Below are 18,110 nucleotides of genomic sequence, written 5' to 3'. Positions count from 1 at the left end.
TTCCTTCCTTCCTTCCTTCCTTCCTTCCTTCCTTCCTTCCTTCCTTCTCCCCTGTTTCAGGGCTGCAGGCTGACCTACTACAGCTGTTCACCAATGCTGGAAGAGACAGTAGTGTCCCCAAAACACTGAAGGTCTGCCCAAGTCACTGCCAGTTGAGACCCATCAACATCAACCCTTTTCACTGTGATTTTCTTAGCAAGCATTCTTTTAGGTTAAAACTATTATATCAATATCTTTAGCCTGAAACTTTCTCCTGTTTTAAAGTCCCTATTTCCAGTGGTTTGATGGACATGCCCTCCTTCCAGCACCTCAAACACATAAAGCCTCCAACAGTACTTATTGTATCCGCCCCATCAAACAGCTTCCTGCTGCTAACTGCCTTGCTTCAGTTAATGGACTACACCTTGGGCTGTCATCTGGCTTAAAATCTGGGCTTTTAAATTTACTGCTCTTTGCATTTCATAATCGGTTGCCAGGTCTGAAAGATGGTTCCTTTCCAACACGTTACCTACATCTCCTTGTCTTCCCTTGTAATGCCATCATGCTCTTTGCAGGGAGAGGAACACAGTCTCCGCTCTTTTCACTGCCCCAGAAATGCCTTTCTTTGGGCTTCTGTTAATTCAGTGTGTTCCCAAAACATTCGATTTTTTCCCTTCCTAATATGACCTATTGACACAAATTTCACGTTATCTTGTCCGTAAAATTACCCTTCTTTCACCCCCCCAAATTGTTTTTTTTTTCTCTTCTGTACTCTATAAGACTCAGTTTGTATGACTTTTATAGCCTATTCATTCACTTATATATCTTATTTTCCTTAGGAGACATGAGGAATTGGGGGAGCAAAGGCTGGACCTTAATCTATATTTCATCATAGACAGGGAATAGTACTTTGTTGTATTATATTAGTTTGTAGTAGATAACGGTTATGTGTTTTAGAATACCCTCAATAATACTTCTTTAGATAAGATTTACTTTTCTTTTCTCTGAACAAACAGTCCTGGTGATTTAGTTAGCTCTGCTGCACAGAGTCTTCAAAGATCCAGGTTCTTTCTATGTTGTTGATCTGCCATACATGGCTTTGATCTTGGGGACCATGATGGTTTCTGCACTCCAGAGGAAGCAGAAGGATGGGCTGAAGAAAAAATGAGCTAAGGGTACACTTGTTCTGCCTTTTAAAGAAGGCTTCTGAAAGCTGCTACAAGTCACATTCTCTTCTATTTTGTTGGCCAGAATTGAGTCACATGCTATACCTGCAAGAAAAGCTGAAAAATGTGATATGTATTATCTATTTATCTATCTGTGTATATATATATATAATAACTGATGGCTAATTTACAGCCAAAAAATGTATTACTATGAAAAAAAAAGATGAAAATAAAGGCATAATTTGGGTGATAATGATGTGTCACTGGAGGCTCACCGTTTATAACAAATGTGCCACTGCGGTATGGGATGTCTACAGTGGGGTAGGTTGGGTGGGTGTAGGGACAGGGTAGATATGGGAACCTTCTATACTCTCTGCTCAATTTTGCTGTGAATCTAAAACTACTCGAAAAAAATAAGGTCCATTCAAAAAAGTTAAGGCACAGATTGAAGTCTCTACCCTATTTCTCGAGAATAGATTGAAACAAGTATTGTGGAGTAAATGAATGAATGACAATAGCAGGTGAAAGATAGCATATGAAGGTTGAAATCATTTTCCAAGGGAGTTATATTTAGAAGCTTTTTTTTTTTAACTTAGTGAACTTCATGCTTAATAATCTTATTATCCTTAATATAATATTCTGTTTTCTGGGTTAGTGATTATAGTCTTATTAACTTTAGAAAAAAAAATCTTCCAAAATCAGTTTTTAATCAAGTGTAGCTTTACTGGATTTATATCTAAATTATTTCTTTTAAAAGAGAGAAGGGTTTTTTTTTATATTGTATTTTTAAAACTTGACAATTATCATTACATTTGCATGAACTTCTAAAATAGCTATTTCAGCTACTTTACTATAACTTAAATTCTTATAGAATATGCACCTACAACTCTAGTGAAGAATTTGTGTGTTTCCAAAGAGCTCTCTTTAATTGTATATTCTCCCTAAGTTTCTGTTGTCAAGTGAACATTAGAAGGTAGCTTACCTTTTAATGTTGGCCAATTCCTTTAGTTTCCACACAGATTTGAAATTTTACCATATTTATTTTCATTTTCTCTAATTCTGCCTCACCTCTTCTGATGCCCTGAGAAAATAGCTGGGTGAATGCCTGAGGAAACTAATGTGTTCATTTTTTTTGAAAACAAAAAACAAAAAACAAAAAAATCCCACCCATTAATTACCTGAGGTCTTACTCAGGTACACTAGCCTACTAAAAGTCTAGCTACTCATCCAACCAGGAGTAGGGGGATGAAGCTGGGTACAACTAGAGTCTGTTAGAGTTGGAATTTTCTAGATATTGGTGAGAGCTAAGTCTTGATAACGACTGATGGAAAGATTGTCATTCAGACTGCCAGTGTTTCTTCGAAAAGGAACCAGAAAGGAGGCAAACTTCTTGTTTTTCCATGGGGGGCACTCCCTGTAAAACATTCCTCAGCCTTTGCTGTTCACTAGCCTTTTCATCAATGGGGTTCACTCTTCCATCTGTGAATCCAGTTGGCCCCAAGAGAAGGCTTTGTACTTTGTGGGAACCTGGAATTGCTCTAAACAGACATCAGACGCTGACCACAGGATTAAATTAAATAGGTTTTCAATGACCCAGTTTTGAGTGGGATTGTCATTTTGATCTGACACTGACAGGAAGAAGTTTTGAGGCCCCTCCCTGAAATCGCTGTCCCAACGTTAAGGACAGACTTTGGGTTTGTTTTGTATCCTTTGCCCCTCTGCAATACTTTATGATTTAATTCTCTGAATAGAGAGTTTTCTTCAGCAGTCGCTTTAAATTCCCTTGATCTTGAGTTCTTTTTCTTCTTAAATGTACTATTGATTAATTGATGTACTTGTTCTTTTGTGCTCTTTGAGGAGAGTTATTATGTATCCATTGTTAAACTCCTAAATGGGTCGAATCAATTTTCCAATTGCCTGAGAATAAATATCAAATTCTTGTCTTCCAGGAGCCATAAGCAAATAAACCTCTCCCTACTAATGAAATAAAGTCTCTTTAAAGTGTTATTGCTGGTAGGAGGGAAAAGTTCTAAGTTATTTGTCAAATCAAATGAAATGTTCTGACTATCTCTTCGAACCTCCTTAAAATATGACTTCACAGGGGCCTGTCATATTTCACTGACCTAAACTGTCTTCTTTTGAAAACTGAAAAATAATGATAAGCTATGAACATCTTTATTTTTTGTGTCATTAATTTGTTTAATACATATTTTTGGAGCATCTAGTATGAACTGGGGGGAATACAAAGAAGGAAGATGTACAGTTCTTTTTTAAAAATGTTTTTAACTTCTAGTTGAATAAACCCAGATTATGGAGAGTGACTTGTGAGGGTCAAGACACTGGAGGGATAATGGGGAGAAAGATTCAGTTGTGTCAGTGGGAAAGTACAAAGAAAGAGAACAAGGTGAGAACTTGGTTTGAATACAGGACAAGTGAAAGCCTCAGAAAAGACAGATAGAAAGTTGAATCCATTGGGTCCAATTTTAGATCTGATTCAGGCATTAGGATCAAAAGTACAATACAGTAGACAAAGTTAATAAGAACAAGATGACAGGGGCACCATGGATGGCTTAGCTGGTAGAGCACGTGACTCTTGGTCTAGGGATTGTGAGTTCGAGCCCCTCATTGGATGTGGAGCCTACTAAAAATAAAATAAAAATTTAAAAAATCTATAAAAAATGAAAAGAAAAGAACAAGATGACAGCAAATGGGAAAAAATGGCACGGAAAATGAGTTAGGGACTGATAAGGCACAGGAAACTTCTTAGGAGTTAAATATTATCATCAGAGATGTTACAAGGGTCTATATATAGTTAAATAATGTAGCTAACGTATGTTCACTGTGCCAGGTAGTTTCTAACCTACACTTTAACCTTAAGCTGTCAAGGTATTAGTTAATTTCATCACCCTGGTATCTATTCCACAAGTTTGTTATCATTATCCCTATTTCGTGGATGAGACAGAACTTACCAGAGTTTTCAAAGTAAGGCTATGAGTCCCACAGCTTGGTTGTGGATCCTCTGTTCCCAACCACTGAAAGGTACTGCCTAGATACGAAATAAGAGGTGCTGGGAGCAGGCCCCCAGGAACACAGATGGAAGGGATGGAAGGATCACTGTGAGCTGGGAGTAAGCGAAGGCTTCTTGGAGACTGGTAGAGCATTTTCATAAGTGGAAAGGTGGAGGTTGTGGAGACCAGGCAACACAGAAGCAACAACGGAGTCTAGGTTAGAAAGTTCCATGCTGTGTTGGCAAGGTATATTTGGGGCAGAATATTTGAAAACGGAAGCTGAGGTATAAGGTTGGAACCAGAAGACAGAGTACTCTGAATGGGAAGTTCCCCAAGGGAGAGAACGTAAAGAGGTAAAAACACAAGACTGAGAACCCAGGCTGGGCTGATTTCAGAAATTAAAGCCTGGGAGGAAGGATAGAAGGGTATTCCACCAATATGAGCACGTGACAGTGAGGGATTGACAAGAAAGGTGACGGTGCCTATGGAAAGGAATATGCTTGCTGAATGGATGTATGGATTCAAGAGCCAACAGTGTGATGAAGACCAGCATGATAAGTGAACTAGCGCAGTGTAGTGGTCAAGAGTGCAGACTCCAGAACCAGACTGCCTAGATTCGAAAGTGGGCTCTGCCTCTATCTCTCCTTGCCTAGTCTCATCATCTGCATGATAGAGGATGCTACCGGGAGCACTGGGTTGTCCTGAGCCTTAAATGAACTTCCGTCCTACACTGTGCGGAAGAGCGCATAGCATACAGTAAGCTTTACATAAATATTTGTTCCATAATTCAAGAAGAAATATCATGTCACTCTGGGCAAATAACTTCGATACCTTTCATCAACAAATTAGATAATTGAGAGGCATCATTCAAATATCTGTTTAGACACTGATTCCTAGTAAAAGCCTTGCATTTCACTGAATAAACACTGGATGTACTGAGTATGTACCATAAATACTCCTTACTTTTGATGTGAGGAGGGAGGGAGGAATGGTATGACAGTAAGCTCTATGATGATCACTACTCCGTTTGCCTATCTTGTGCCTAGCACGGTCTTAGAACGAACATGTTTTAGAGTGAACAGGCACATGAACAAGGTATCGGGAGAATGAATGGGAATTTTTGGAATGTGTAATGAATCATGCAACCAAACCCGAAATAATATCCATAGACACTCCCCCCCCGCCCCGCCATCATCCACCACTATTATAACACCCTTCCCCACCTTCTGTAGGCAGTTGCACTTTGTCTCCACCCTGGTCCGCTTCTCCATGACAAGGTGCCACCCTTGAGGAGAGGGGCTATGTCATATGGAGTTTCGCTATCCATGCCAAGTGAGATATCCATCCATGTTGAGCACTCAGTATTGAGTAAATAAATGAAGAACACTGGTCAGAAAGAATTCTTGCCATTCTTGCCATTCTTGCCTAGAATTCCAAATAGGAATATACAATTCAACATAGATACTCTAGTGGGATCACTATGTTTAACTGGACAGCAGAATAAGAGAAATAAGCTAATAAATGATCAGATGGTGACGTGCTATCAGAACCTGCATTACTGGGACTCTGTTCTCCTGCGCCTGTGTGTGTGTTTAGAGAGCAGCGGCAATTCTTGGAATGCTAAATTTAAACTGAACAATGAGCGGAAGGTACGGTTCTGTTCCTAAGCATTATGAAGTGACATATTATGTAAAAACAAAAGCAAGAGCAAAACAAAAACTAGACTTTGTTTCCTTAAATAAAGTTCAACTTGGGCGCCTGGGTGGCTCAGTTGGTTAAGCGACTGCCTTCGGCTCAGGTCATGATCCTGGAGTCCTGGGATCGAGTCCCGCATCGGGCTCCCTGCTCGGCGGGGAGTCTGCTTCTCCCTCTGACCCTCCCCCCTCTCGTGCTCGCTCTCTCTCTCAAATAAATAAATTAAAAAAATCTTTAAAAAAAAAAAAGTTCAACTTAAGCCATACGGAAAAGAACATAAAAATTCAAAACCAGTTTTGATGTTGCATGGGAGTTTTTGGTAGCTTTTCAGCAAAGTTGTTAGAGGTATTTCTCATTATGTCTCGAGCCATGGAAGTTTTCAGGGAAATAAACAATCATTGCCCTGCCCTTCAAACACCCAAGACATGGTGTCCAGAGACAGAGCAGGTTTATCTTTTGCAGCCTCAAATCATGTAAGGTAACACCTCAAGTGACTTGATGTAGGAGACTAGAACTGTAATAGTATAAAGTCCCAAAAGACAGTAGAACAGCATGACGGTACAGCTTTTCCAAGTCCACTAACTTGTCATTCTTAAGGGTTCACTTCTTAAGGGTATTCTGCACATGCAATTCGTGTACCCACTGGAGGAAATCATTAGTATCAATGTTTCAAGAATACTGTATGTTCATAACATAGGCTATATTCCTTATGAATGTTAGCTTTTGTCATGTGTGTGTCTTACCTTCCTAGATACATTGTAAATTACATGAGGTCATCTTTATCCCAAAATTTACCCTTTGTATCTATCATCTACATGGTAGCCATAGTGTTCTTAAATAAAATGAAATATATATATATATGTGTATATATATATATGTGTATATATATATACACATATATATATACACATTCTAAATTTCATGCCATCACTTGTGTCTTAGTGTGCTCAGGTTCCTATAACAAAATATCATGGACTGGTGGCCTAAACAACAGATAGCTATTTCTCACAGTTCTAGATGCTGGGAAGTCCAAGATCAAGGTGTTAGAAGATTCAGTGTCTGGTGAGACCCTGCTTCCTGGCTTGTAGACGGCTGACTTCTTGTGTCCTCGAATGGCCTTTCCGTGGTGCATGCTGGTGGAGAGAGATTGGCAATAACCCATTATGGGGGCCCACGGTCATGATCTCATCTAAACTTAATTACGTTCCTAAAGCACTTCTATATACCACCAAATTAGGGGGAGGGCTTCAACGTAGAAATTTTGGGGGAACACAAACATTGAGCCCATAACAACCTACAAGATCTAATTCCAGTGTTTCCCTCGGACCTGGTCTTCTTCTCTTCTTTTGCCACATGGGTTCTCTTTCCATTTCTTAAATACACCAAGATTATTCCTACCTCTGGGACTTCGTGCTTGCCAGGACCTCATTTTTCCCCATGTCTTCATGTGTTTTCTCATTCAGCTCTCAGGTGAAGCATCACCTTCTCGCAGGGGTAGTCCCTGGATAGCTTAGTAGAAATGTGTTTCCTTATCCCTCTGCTATCATTATCACATTACCTCACCTTGTTTTTCCTTCTTTGTACTTGTGACTATCCAAAATTGTCTTTGTTGTTATTGTAATTACAGATACTATCTTTGTATTGTAGTAGTGTATGACCTGCATAAGGAAAGACATCTTACCCAGATTGTTTATTGCTTTAGCTCCAGAATCGAGAACCTAGTATATAGCAGATAAATATATATGCATGTACATACATATATATCATGCATTAGCCTATATATATAATGTTTCAGTACCCATCATAGTACCCAACATCCTTGATGTTTAATAATGATGGGGGAAATTTTAAGAAATGAAAGTGAAAGTAACTACATGGTTTTATGACTTACCTTTGGCAAAATTGTGCAGTATATGTTTTTGAATTTAAATTTAATCTAGCATTCTCTCTTTTCACCTTCAACATGGTTCTTCCCTCTCCTAGAGTCACTTTTGCTCCACCACCATCAACCAAAGACCAAGTGCTAGCTCATCTCCAGTATGGTTTAAGCTTATAGCACTATACCAAGATTTTGATGGATCGGGGGACAGAATTTCTAACAGTGGTGTAACAGGAACGATCGACACATGGAAAATACTTTGGCTGGGCATGGAGCAGCTTCCTGGCACTGTGATTATTATTCCACAAAGCTAATGGGACCAAGAGCTGAGATCTTCTTCCTGGACTACAGCAAGGGAGAAGATACGAAGATTCAGCCATCAGAGTGAGGTGACAACCTTGCAGCACAAGGCTTGCCACGTTTGTCTGCCGGGCTCATTGCATTTCAGGATCTGACCCAAGTTATGGAAAATCTTAGAATCAGCTCATTAATAACAGGGAGGCTTATTTATTTATGTCTTTTTTCATTGTGTGAAGGGATCTCACCTCTGTCTCCCATGTCACCTACTAGTTCCTAATGAGTGGACTAAGCCAATATGCCACAACTTTTTGGCATTCATATCTGCTTATGAATAATAAAAATGCAATTCAAGCATATGCCTTCTCATTCTGTGATCCTTTGATTCTCTGCTCTTGCTCTTAATGCACAGTGTTAATGTCAAATCTATTTGCTTTAATTATGGTAAGAGGTTATGTTGGAAGGTTATCCATTTTGTCTTTAACAGCACGAAATAGCACTTATATTATCATTGTCACTTTCTGCACATAAACAAGAACTTGATTAACAGTAGCTAACCATGAGAAAATAAATGTTCTCCTAAATGCAGACATTTTTCGTGGATAAGCACTAGGTGTCACTAGTATACTCTCAACTACAATTATCTATATCTTCAGAGGAATCAATGCGGAGTGAGGCAGGCTGATGAAGAAATAGAGCCATTCTGAGAAGCGGTGGGAAATCATTCCTTTAGCAAATAATATGTATTTGTTTATAACCTGGCAAATGTCTTTACAAATTTTAAGGGATTATGGTAAAAATAGTAGCTAAGTAACTTTGAGAGATGTGGGAGACCATCATTATATACACCAGAAACATACCTGAAAATGATGTGTGAATCCAATATTTATAAACTGAATTATGCTCTCCCACTGATTTCTTTTAAAATTTTGGATGTGTAGGGGCGCCTGGGTGGCTCAGTTGGTTGGGCGACTGCCTTCGGCTCAGGTCATGATCCTGGAGTCCCGGGATCGAGTTCCGCATCGGGCTCCCTGCTCGGCAGGGAGTCTGCTTCTCCCTCTGACCCTCCTCCCTCTCATGCTCTCTGTCTTCCATTCTCTCTGTCTCAAATAAATAAATAAAAAATCTTAAAAAAAATAAAATAATAAAATAAAATTTTGGATGTGTAATCCCACCTCTTCTTCCCAATATTCACAGTTTAGCATCATTTTAGAATAAAAATTATTTTGGAGGTGATGGAAATGCCCTATATTCTTAAATAGGTGCTGATTCCATGGAAGTATACACATGAAAAAATTTATGGAACTGATCACTTAGGATTTGACATTTTACTGTATAAAAATTAAACTCCCATAAAACACTAGTAAAACCCGTAATCATTCGTCTTAATGCTGCTTCCAATAGCTTTTCACTTTTGTAAGCAGATATTCTGTGCTTAAGTAATCATTCTACATAACATTTGCAAGTACTTAGTCAAATGAATACTGAATCCACGTGGTCTTTGAATGTCTTAAAATATGCCTCAGGGCTAATTTTCACATCTTGGGACTGCTTTGTACTCAGGAAGGACTGAATTTTTAATATTTAAGGACCACATTGGTGATTTTCATATTGGTATGGAGCCATTTTGTTGATTGCAGTCACTGACCCTTTCAGTGTGAAGAGACGTGATGGAGGTGAGCAGGTTATCCTGTTGACTCAGTAACAGTTGTGTTGAGTCCATTCCTTTTTCTTATAGCAGAAATATCAGCATGCTCCAAAACTATTGCTTACATTCAATTATGTATGTGAAGTTCTTGTAAAGCTCGGGTATAAATGCAATCCACTGAATAATTTGCCTCGACAAAATCTACCCGCTTAATTATATGAGCCCTAGCTTTTGGATTTTAAAAATAAAGTGGGTAAGTAGTCATTTTATTAAATATTTGAAACTAGACTTGAAAGTTTGGATAAAATTCTTTCAAAGAAATCCTTTATGTGTGCTTAAGACAACAACAACAACACACAATATACTCAATCTTTCTGTGCTTTACTTTCTTCTTTTTAACCAAACCATTTATCTCTTGTTATCCAAAATGGCATGTCTCTTTCCTGATTCTCAGTTTTCTTGTCTGGGAGAAGGAAAAGGAATGGGGTTTTTAACCTCCTATTACCAACCCATGTATTAGACCTACGTTGATCTTTGAGAGCAACTGTAATGTTTTCATCTTGCCTATTGACTTAAATTCCAGCTCATTGATCCTCAGACTCTAGGTTCCTGCACATTCTCTTTCACTTTAAGCTTTTCCCAACTGGTCCTATACTTCTAAATATGCTTGGAACAACAGTTTAGACCTTCTCCATTCCTCTTAACCTTGGCTCTCCAGACTTTTCGTATTGTATCTGTAATCTACTAGTTCTGTGAACCGGTGTCTTGATTCTCTTCTGAAACTTGATTCCCAACTACTTTGGAGTGAGCACCACCATGGTATAGAAATTTGTATGCTCCTCCTTCACTCTGTTTTTAGAAGCCAGAGTAACTACACCTATAAGGAAACAATTCAGGGGAAAATGTATGTGCCAGGTACAAAACTAAGGAATGGGGGATACCAATATAGATTTAAACACAGGCCCTGATCTTAGAGACCTTACAACATTCTGGAGGTCGTCTATTCATAAATGAATCATAATATTATAATGAATGCCTCAATACACTAATCTTATCAATTCCAAAAGAAGAGATAGAAGATAATATATTTGCTGCAATCATCTAAAAATGTGAGACAAAGAATTGAGAAAGGACAGTTATACAACCAGGATGGTTAACTCTCATATGAGCATTCCTATTAGAGTGGACAAAGAGATCATGCAAAATTGGGGATAACAAGCCCAAACACAAATGAATACACACACACACACACACACACACGATGACAATAAAGACAGAAGTTGGTGGCACCCACCAAGTGTATTGAAACCATTTCAGTGGGCAGGGCTGTGAAAGATAACCTTCCCTTTCTGTTTCTCAGGTGCCTGATGACTTTTGACTAATATTTCCAATCCTGTTCTGTTCAGTAATATACGATAGGAGAGAAAAATGCTCGAGAGTATTTCTTTCCTTCCTTCTGCATTTTTTTTTTCCTCAGAGAATTGCATTTCCTACAGGATTCCAATGGGTAGTACCCAGCGAAGACACAAAATAAAGAGGAAAATGTAGAAGAACAGCTTACAGGAATGATGAGCAAGATGTATTGTGGACTTAGGGGTCATTGTTGCTGGGATGGCTATAGATGGAGGCCCCACTCATGGGTTTTGGAAGGCTGCAGCTATTACTCAGGGCTCTCTGTCAGCTCCGGGTATGGTGTGGATCCCTGATGCTGCCGCAGTGCCTTGCGCCACACGTTATTGTGTCTCAAGGGCAGACCCAGGCAGGAGAGAGAAGAGTCTGGAGTTGGCAATATGAAAGATAAGTTTGCACTTGATGACACAGACCAAGAAATGATAGTTTAATATCAATCATCACAGACAATTGCAAAAGAACTGGATGCTCATACACAGAAGATATATTACCCATTATGAGGCAAGTCTATCACAAACAGTACCCCAACACTTACTGACTGAAAACTGAATAAGCACCATATCTCCAAGAGCAAATAAGTTCAAATAGATGTGTTTGTCAAGATGAAATTGGATTGACCTTCAAGTGTCTTGTACTTCTGGGGTAGCAACAATAGAATAGCATCATTTAGGGTTTCATTATCATAAGTAGGAGGGAAACTTTTGGTATTGTCATGAAGTGCTCATAGTCTTCAACCTTATTTCATCATTGACACACGTATATATCTTTTTGTTTGTTTGTTTTTGCTGTTTGCAACATATCTGCATCATAGAATCTGAGCTCCAAACAGAACCCCAGAGATTATCCATCCTATGGACCCAAACCTTGCTCATAGGAGAATCATCACCAGGGAGGGTAGAGTTTTCAAAATACAGATTCCCTTGTTTTACTCCTAAAGATCCTTGGTAGGGGTATTAATTTCTCCAGGCTGCCATAACTAAGTACCACAAACTGAATGGTTTAGAAGAGCAGAAATTTATTGTCTCACACTTGTGGAGGCTAGACCTGAAATCAAGGGGTTGGCAGGGCTCTGCTCCCACTGAATCCTGTCAGGGAGTCCTTCCGGGCCTCCTCCTGTGTCTGATGGATGCCCGCCATCTCTGGTGGTCCTTGGCTTGCAGGAGCATCACTCCACTCTCTGCCTCCAGCATGGCCTTTCCCCCTATATGTGTGTGTGCCTCTTTAGCTCTTTTTATAAGGACACCAGTTACATTGGATTGGGCCCCACCGTATGGCACTATGACATCATCTTCCATTACATTAGCCATGAACCTATTTTCATATGAGGCCACATCGTCAGTCACTTTAACATACCCTTTGGGAAAGACACAATTCAACCTGTGACACAGGTATTGGAATGGGATTGAGAATCATTCAGGTGATTTGGCCATAGCCATCTTTGAGACCCACTGGCCCATCAGTCCAATTCTCTTCTTTGACAGGAGAGCAAACCAAGGGCTAGATATATCTGGAAACCTTTAAGTGACAGAGGTCAGAGCATGCATAAACCATTCACATGCCAGTGCAAACTGTCACCCTCTAGGTTCCCACTTTGAATCATTGTAATTTTGATAACAATGGATGCTTCCTTGAACTTGGATTAGGATCACTTGATATTTGTCAACTTAAAAAAAAAAAAAAACCTCTGTGGTTTTTTTCGTTTTTTATTTCTATTTGGAAACCTACTGCATAATACTTAACCCAAGAGTCTTACATCTTAAAAAAATTCCGGTAGCAATTTTATTCAGGTATTCAAGCAAGGCTGGTGTGAGGATCAAGTGGATTCGCAATGGGAGACGAGTATACAAATGCATAGAGGTACTTATTTTATCTAAGACAGTAAAACATTTTTTGAGGCTTGATGGATTCCTTTCCAGATGTGGATACTACTTGAGGCAACACAAATGGAGGCTTACATGTCACTGATTTCAAATAGTTCTTAGGCATGTAGAGCATATGTATGTAAAAAGTGAGCAATAAATGTAGTGTGGGCCTGTGTCTCAGAGTTCCCTGCTCTGGCTGTGCTCTGAGTCCGGAAGCCTTGGCAGGTTATCATGAACTGGATTCAGAAACCGGGTTTATAGTTCAGAGGGTAAGGATGTAAAACTGCTTCCTGTTCCAACGGAATTACGCATAACCACTGTCAGGAAAAGATGCACAAATTTTGGAAGAATGTCACAAAACTTGGGACAGAGGAACCACTAGAATTAAGAATTAAGAAGGAAATCATGACAACTGCCCCCCAAAGATGCTAGGATCCCAGTGGCATCTATATGGGAAAAGGAAGCCAAGATTGAGATCTGTGTTAAATGATGTATGATCAAGGATATTGATTCAGAACATAATTTTACATCCTGTTTATTCTCTGCTCCATTCCCACCAATAAACTAAAAAAAGAAATTCAGAATTTGACCACTTTTCTTAGTATAACAATAAAGATGTTGAATAGACAGGATTTTCAATTGCGGAAGTGTACTCTCTGAGGACAAATATTTACAACCACCCTGCAAAATTATCAGGATTGAAGGGCACTGATTTGCATGTACATACTAATGGTTCTGAATACACTTAATGAAGAGAAATGGCCCTGAAAATACCAGGCGATTTACATACAAGAAAACTTGAAATTTGTGACATGTAAATTGAAAGTTACCATCTTTTCTGATCATGAGGTTATCTCAAATTCGGTTTTTGAATGCTGAGAAATTAGACTGTGATATGACCAATTTGTTTACAGAATGGGATGACATGCAAAACATAATAAAAATATTAATCAAGTCACTTTCGAAATATCAGTGGTTGGCCTTCAGACAATAATATGGAGATTATTTTAAAGTGGAAGAACAAAATTAAATATTTTGAGAGACATTTCCAACTTCAGACAGAATTGAGAGTAAATGTGAAAAAAAAAGAAAGCTAAATAATGAACAGCACCAAGCAGAGGAGGCAGTTTTATGTAGAGTAGATCACGGATGAAGGAGAGGAGCTAAGGTGAACTCTGCTCAAGAGCACAGTCGGGTAATGCATCTCAGACCGAGGTGTGCAGACCACGGAGACTGGCATCAGAATCTCCTGCCACGTTTGTTAAAATGAACATTCCTGAACCCTACCTTAAACCTACCGAATCAGAATATTGGTGATCTGTATGTTTTATCAAGTCCCTGCCCCCCCCGCCCCTCACCGCCATTCCCTGGATGATTCTTATGCAACCTTAAGTTGGAGAGATAACATCTTAGATTTTATAAAACACCAACTGAGGTTCAGAGGTGACAGCTAGAAAGAATATAAAGAAGCTATATGGGCTGGAACTGGATGAGAAATTAGAGTGTATCATTGAAAAGGTTTATACGAACTTCTTTAAGGAAAAGAGAAAAGATAAAGAGCAAAGAGCAAGTTCACGGACAGACGCTCCATTCCAGGAAAGGAAAATGAAATCAATGATTTAGAGGCGGGTGGTCACAGTTCAGGAAGGAAGGTGGTAGGATCAAGCTTGTAAAGAATGGCAGTGCCTTGTGATGTGCCCTTAAACTGAATTCCACACAACTTCAGAATATGGCTTGGGCAAACTTCAGGGGTGTAGCTTTGAAAGGCACACAGGGTAAATAAGATGAATAAGGCAACATACGAAGAGAACAGTTTCTCAGCTAGTGAACGCAATGCTTCTTGTCCTATGTGTGACCGCTCTTGTTTCCTGGCATTCAGACTCCTGGGAAGGCTTTCTGTGACTTTTGCCCTGTAATTTTAGCATTCACTACTTTATAATTTAAATGATCTCCTTCTACCCTAGAATAATAGAACTGAAATCCTCATTAAACAGTGCTGCTAGGACTAAGGCTAAAAGTCAGGCCTGAAATAATGCTTGAAAATCTGTCACTTTGAAACAGGATTTAAATGCAATAAGATGTCACCAAGAAGTTCTCAAATCCACTACCGTGGGTTCTGTGACTTTAACAGAAAGAATGTTGTCAGGGGCGGCTGGGTGGCTCAGTCGTTAAGCGTCTGCCTTCGGCTCAGGTCATGATCCCAGGGTCCTGGGATCGAGCCCCACATCGGGCTCCCTGCTCAGCCAGGAGCCTGCTTCTCCCTCTCCCACTCCCCCGCTTGTGTTCCCTCTCTCGCTGTCGCGGTCTTTGTCAACTAAATAAATAAAATCTTTAAAAAAAAAAAAGGGATGTTGTGAAACCATACCAGAGGCATTGCTGAGCAGAGGACCATGGAAGGGGACATATCCTACAAGAGTTAAACTATCCCTGCTCCCAGACACTGCCTCAAGTTTACATTTATTCACCTGGGAAATTTTTTATTACATAAGACTTAAATTTTAAATTTCAGAGGTCTTCAGAAATTCAGCTCTTGGATAGCATGCAACTCTCCAGGGGTGCTGGGATGTAAAGTGTCTGATTGGCAGTTGTAGACAATTCTCTGAGAAAGAGGACACACTGTGGGGCTTCATGGTCATATAAAGCCTGTGCAATTCAACCTCTGAGTGAGAGAGAGATAATTGCAGTTTTTAAAATAGCATGGCACTTTTGGAGAGATCTTTATGGCAGCTGTGTGGAGGAGGGCAGGACAAGAGGCAGAATATCTAGATCTGTGATTAGGTCAAATAAGATCGGGAAGTGACTGGGTCAGTGATGGCAGTTTTGGGGAAGAAAGCATAACTTGAGAAGTACAGAGCCAGTCAGCCAACAAATATTAATATACACCTACTATGTACCAACCTCTGCCTTAGAAGGTAAAATTCCCAGCACTTGGAGTTTGATTGGATGTGGTAGTTGCCAAAGAGGGTAGCTAATAATCCCCTAGGGGAAGAGGAGAAAAGGGGGAATTTCTTCTAAGAAGGTCTGCAAGGGCTATTTAGACCAGGGGGAGTTTGAATTTGGCCAGGTATTAAGGGAAAACTTTTAAGAAGAGACATTGAAGGCAAGGATGAAGTTGGCTGAGCAGACCAAACCAACCAAACCAAGGCCTGGATGTGGGGGACATAGGGTTCAGGTTAGGGAACACGAAGCCAGCATGTCTAATTGAAGCATTGGGGTGTTATGGTTGTAATGGAAGATTAAGCTGAATGTTTATATAAGGCATATATTGGGAAGACTTTTGAGGGACAGGATCAAGCCTTTGGATTTTATTCTGAATGCAGTGAATGGTTACTGCAACATTTCATAACAAATTCTAGATCACACTTAATAGGAAAATTTAAAGTTGAGATGAGAGTCATATGCTGTAGTTTGAGTCCATCCTTGGTATATGGAAATACTTGGTTTAAAAACAAATTTCTACTTAGTTATTCAGTGATGGTTCTTTTGCATATTTAGTGTTTCCGGGAGACTGAGTACCCTTTTTATAACTTACAGTATTATTATCTGGGACATGAATTTTATGCCGTCCCAACACCTGACCATTTTCTCCTATGTTAAAGACTTGGTATGGATATGACAGATTAAATTATAATATAGATAGAAATCTACTTTTACTTGTTCTGAACCACTACATTATGTTATTTTCTCTCTCATTGCAAATGTGTATTCTGTATCAAGTGCTAGTTATATTTCAAAGAAATCATTTGCATTAAATCAAATATTACATTATTCTTCCTCTTCCAAAAACATAAAACAGGTATTTAATCAAAAAGACGACATTGCCAATTTCAGATCTTTCCTGTCTTTTAATTTGCAGCTTATACCTTCCTACTAAGAGCTCATTCAGTTTTATTCTAACATAACTAATTTAAAAACATTTGAAAATCATTTTTAAAACTAAGATTGAAAAACTCTTATTTATCTATTTCTATTCAATCTCTGCCTAATAGTGTTTGAATTGGTCTCCTGCACATTGTAGTGGGCTATGCCTTTAAGCAAAAGGATAAATTATCTTTTTCTAAAACCTGATTCAGAACTTACTGCCTGTAGAAAACCTTCAAGGATTGATTTTTGGTTACATATTTCTTGTTCTCCTTAGCGCCACCTCAGAACGTAGTCATGTGGTGTGTTTCCAAATCACACCTGCTAGTTAGCAGCACAGACTCATTGACAATCTGAGACTAACTCCTCCCACTAACACAGGGTGCAAGCACACAGAGAATTTGATCACTAATAACTCCAAGGGACAATAGCTAAAATAAACATATGGCAACTTACTAAATTGTAAATTCCTTCTGGGTAAAAATAGCCTGTCAATTATATTGAGTCCATTATAGAACTTAAAGAAACATTTTATAGACTTCTCATGTACTCCACCAAGTTCAAGGCAATCCTGAGCTGGATGATCAGAATGGGCTTTAGTGGGGATGTGGAGGAGGAGAAATACTCTGGTTACCAGGGAGCAAAGCCTTGTAACCCTCTCTGAGAGAGAAAAGGAGCTCATGAGGTTGGCCAGAAGAGCTGCCTAGTATAAATGAGCTCAGGTCGTGGCCACTACTTGGAATCCTCCCCACGCCCCATTCTCAGGGCTGAGTTTTCACTACTCCTGATAGTGGCAAAACTCTCAGCTGTTTATAAAATAACTCAGGATCCTGGAGCTGCAGACTGACTCTCTATTACCAGGTGACTGACGGACCGAAAGCATGAACAGGTAGGCAGACATCCCGGGGAGGGCAGGCTGCCAGGACACCCATGTTCCCCACCCACCTTTGAGCTCCTCACATACACGGATGGAACTAGATGGGTTATTTTGCTTGTTCTCTTATTTGTGGCTTTTGGCTCTTTTTGTAGGTTTATCAGAGGAGCATTCTCTTTAGCCAAGTGTTCATAGGTCAATAACTACATAGCCTTATTAATCACTCTGTATTTTTCTATACGTAGGTGATAAAAAACAAAAAACAAACAAAAAAACTCCCTGCCATATGTGTTTTCTTTGGTATTCCCCACACAAAATGTCAATCTGTCTGTGATCTATATAGACAAAGAATTTGTATTTTTCCCTTTGTTAATCTTTTCATAAGATATTGATCCTCCTGTGATCCACATAGCTAAGGTAATATTTGAGGA

This window comes from Mirounga leonina, unplaced genomic scaffold (assembly GCF_011800145.1).
Source record: "Mirounga leonina isolate KUSES-001 unplaced genomic scaffold, KU_Mleo_1.0 Mir_93, whole genome shotgun sequence".
NCBI classification, from domain to species: Eukaryota; Metazoa; Chordata; class Mammalia; order Carnivora; family Phocidae; genus Mirounga; species Mirounga leonina.
This window is presented reverse-complemented; position numbering follows the sequence as displayed.